Here is a 4,359-nt window from a genome sequence, read left to right on the forward strand (position 1 = left end):
CTGGAAACAAATGTGGACAGAGGTTCAGGGATGCTCAGCCGGGAGGGTGCCTGACTCTGCAATCCCACCCTCCAAACACACACATAGTTCCCTCCCTAGGGTCCCCCTGCACCCCGACGAAACATAAACAGGCCACCCTCCCCCACCCAGACCACATGGGAAGCCACAGACCAGTCACACCACACCAGGAAGGCCAGGCTTTCCTCCTCATGCGGGACAAATAAACATAGCAATTCCAAGGCCCGTGGCATAGTGGGGTATACCAGGCCAGGGTCTGAATCTCGGCTCTGGCACTAACTAGTGTGTCAACCTAGATAAATCTGTTCGCCTCTCTGAGCCTAGGGTGCCTCATCTGCAAAATGAGGATGACACTACAGAGTTGCTGAGAGAGTGATTTGACGAACACATACATGACGCTTAGCAAAATGCTAGAGGAAAACATGGACATCTCTATATTCTCGAAAGACTCAGATGGGGAAAGACTTGTTCCCCAAACCCCAGGCTCAGTAAGCAGCCACGTGAGGATAAGGAGGAAGAGGCTGGGACACCATCGGTGAGAAGTGAGATGAGGAGGGTAGAGGTGGACACTCAGCACCCCCTGGAGAGAATTGCTGGGACATCAGGCAACCCCAAATTCCAGGGGTTGCAGAACTAACAGCAGACTGTGGGGAAGCCAGAAGATGTGACAGCATAATGTGCAGGAGTCACGTGCCCCGGGTGGCTCAGCCCGGATGGAAACCTCCCAGACACACCCCTCTTTCAGTGGGGTATAGAAGCTGCCAACCTCATGAAATCCTCATGAAATGCATAGTTAAGTGGGAAATTATAGAATTAGAGCTGCAAAGGGCCCACAGAGCCACAGATGAGGAAACTGAGGCCAAGAGAGGGGTGGGTCTTGCCTAGAGTCAAATAGTGGGGAAGCGGCAGAGCTGGGCTTCCAGGGGGTGCCCTAGTACAGCGCTCCATCCACACACGATGGCTGCACCCTGACCCCAGCCCCCCCTATTTTGTCCAGTGACGATAATGGGATCAAAGTTTGATCGCCAAAGAGTTACTTCAATGTGGCAAGAGTTAGCAAACATTTGGAATGGTATCTGCAAAGATTCTAAACCAAACTCACAGGAGGACAAGCACAAGGCAGTCCTTGGAGGCAATGCAGAGTGTTTTCAGACGCCTTGGGCACACGGGAAGCCTCTGGAGGGAGAGGGGTCTGGTTTTGAAGCCCAGCTCCACTGCCCAGATGCTGTGTGACTTTGGGCAAGTTGCCTATTCTTTCTGAGCTCCCTGATTAGCTATCCGTAAAATGAGGGAAATAATGCCTACCTCTCAGGGTTATTATGAGGACTGTATGTATGAGATGATTCACATAAAGGGTTTAGTTGGGTGCTGAGCACAGAGTGTGTCCTAAAGGAACAGTACCTCTGATTGTCAGCAGTTGCTCCTGATGCTAAAAAGTACCCATCAAATTCTGGGTCCTTTTCCTCCAGGGAATAGAAACCTAACAGTCTCTCCCCTGAGTATGACCTTGAGATACTTTCATGTTTGGGACCAGTAGAGGCCCATCCCAGAGCTGAAGAAAGAAAGTTGAGGACTTGGGGAGATTGGGGAGAGGGGGCCATAACTGACTCAGCTAAAGAACTAAGACGTTTCTATCTGAGAGACAAAGACAAGAGGGGAGAACACGGACATGTCTGTAGCTCCCAAAGAGCTAGACGGGGAAACACGTGTTTGCCAAAGCCCTTGACTCCCACCTTGAAAACTGAAAGGGAAAGATAAGAGTTGATTAATTTAAGGAGCTAGGACTCCAAAAGACAGTGCAGGTTAAAGATATGAACAAATTCCAAAGAGGTTTAGAAAACTCCCTAGAAGGCAGATCCGTGTGCCTAGCATACAAAAGGTGCTCAATAATTGTTTATCTAAATGAATGATGGTTTTCAAAGCCCTGGACACAGACCTGAGAGGTCTATGTCCATGCTCTAGATACCCTTTGGGGAGTCTTCCTATCCCATGACACCCGTTCCCTGAAAACCCCTCTACAGTTGGGCCCTTGCTGCCTTGTTTGTCCTAGCCAGAGTTGACTGGGCCAGGGTTGACACCTGACCTAAGCTGGGCCAATCAGATTCTCTTTCCAAGGAATTTGGAATCGGGCTCTGGAAAGCTAGCTAATTGATTGGAAGTGTTTAAGCAAAGGGAAAAGAAAAAAGTAGATGTGTAGAAAGAAGCAAATGAGACCCATGCTGCCACAGAGAAGCACAAGAGAAGAGCTGCCCTGGTTTCTGGCAACTTTCCAGATCCTTCACCCTCAGAGGCCCTTCCATACTTCCTGTCCTTGGGCCTCCATGAAATACCCCTGAACCTAGCAAACAAATTCCTTTACTGCTTAAGCTAGTTTGAGAGGATCTCTCTTCCCTGCAGTGTAGCAGAGGCTGCAGGTTGGCTCCTAATCCATTCTCTCTTCCTCCTTAGCAATTAGGACTCTGACTTTTCAGATGGCCACTTGGCCACTCAGCCACTCACAATAAAGACTACATTTCTGGGGCTTCCCTGGTGGCGCAGTGGTTAAGAATCCGCCTGCCAATGCAGGAGACACAGGTTCAAGCCCTGGGCCGGGAAGATCCCACATGCTGCGGAGCAACTAAGCCCGTGCGCCACAGCTACTGAGCCTGCGCTCTAGAGCCTGCAAGCCACAGCTACTGAGTCCATGTGCCACAACTACTGAAGCCCGTGCACCTAGAGCCCATGCTCCGCGGCAAGAGAAGCAGCCGCAATGAGAAGACCACGCACCACAACAAAGAGTAGCCCTGGCTCCCCGCAACTACAGAAAGCCCGCGTGCAGCAATTAAGACCCAACACAGCCAAAAAAAAAAAAAAAGAGACTACATTTCCCAGCCTAACTTGCAGCTAAATGTGGTCATGTGACAGTTCTAACCAATGGTATGTAATGGATATATCATTTGTTAGCTTCCAGAAAGTAGTTTTGAAAGGAAGGGAGGGGACTTTCCTGGTGGTGCAGTGGTTGAGAGTCCGCCTGCCAGTGCAGGGGATGTGGGCTCGAGCCCTGGTCCAGGAGGATCCCGTGTGCAGCAGAACAACTGAGCCCGTGCACCACAGCTGCTGAGTTTGCCTCTGGAGCCCGCGACCCACAACTACTGAAGCCCGTGTGCCTAGAGCCTGTGCTCTGCAACAAGAGAAGCCACCACAATGAGAAGCTGGCACACTGCAATGAAGAGTAGCCCCTGCTTGCCACAAATAGAGAAAGCAACAAAGACCCAATGCAGCCAAAAATAAATAAATTAATTAAAAAAAAAAGAGTGAACCTTAATGTAAACTATGGACTTTGGGTGATAATGATGTGTCAGTGTAGGTTCACTGATAATAACAAATGTACCATGCTGGTGTGGGATGGTAATTGTAGGGGAGGCTGTGCCTGTGTAGGGCCAGGGGTGTTTGGGAACTCTCTATACTTCCCACTCAATTTTGCTGTGAACCTAAAACTGCTCCAAAAATAAAGAAAAAAATTAATAAAGAAAAGAAAAGAAAAAAAAGGAAGGGAGGGGTGTCCTGTCATACTTTTCTCCTATCTAGAATGCACTTGTGAGGTCTAGAGCTCAGGCAGCCATCTTGGACCATGAGGTAGAAGCCACATGTTATGGATGGTGGAGCAACAAAGTAGTAGCCTTGTCCCTGGTGACTGTGGAGCCACCCTATCAACTCTGGACTACTTATCTGTAGACATCTTTTACATGAAAGAAAAGTAAATGTCTATCTTATTTGAGCCACTGTTATGCTAGGTATTCTGTCACTTGTAGCTGAACCTAGCTCTTACTGGTACAAGCAGGCAAGTCATCCTAATCACCCACAAACTGACCCTTAATGCCCTTGTCAGAAATGTATCAGGAAATGGCTTCCTGGCTAGATACCATTCCTGCCCCTACTGCTCTTAGCAACCAAGGTTCACACAGCTATTCATTCATTCATTCAACTAGTTATTGAGTGCCTGCTATGTGTTCACATCCTGCATAAGAGACACAATCTCAGCTCTTAGGGACACCACCATCTAAGGGAAGAGCAAGACAAGTAAATAGATATTTATAATGCAATGTGATTAGGGTTATAATGGAAGAAGGACAAGGTACCTCAGAGCCCAGGGAAAGCAGAGCTGTGTCTGCTTAGGAGGAACAGGGAAAGCTTTAAGCTGTGGTGCTTGGCTGTGAGCACTGGACTAAGAGGCTGTGCTGTGACGTGGTGTGGGGGAGTACTAGGTATAAATGGTAGAAATGCTAGAGGAGGGAGGCTCGCTCTGGGAAGGATGGGCAAGGAGAGGATCATTCATTCATTCATTCATTCATTTCAACAAGC

The sequence above is a fragment of the Delphinus delphis genome, chromosome 1, assembly GCF_949987515.2.
Source record: "Delphinus delphis chromosome 1, mDelDel1.2, whole genome shotgun sequence".
Lineage (NCBI taxonomy): Eukaryota > Metazoa > Chordata > Mammalia > Artiodactyla > Delphinidae > Delphinus > Delphinus delphis.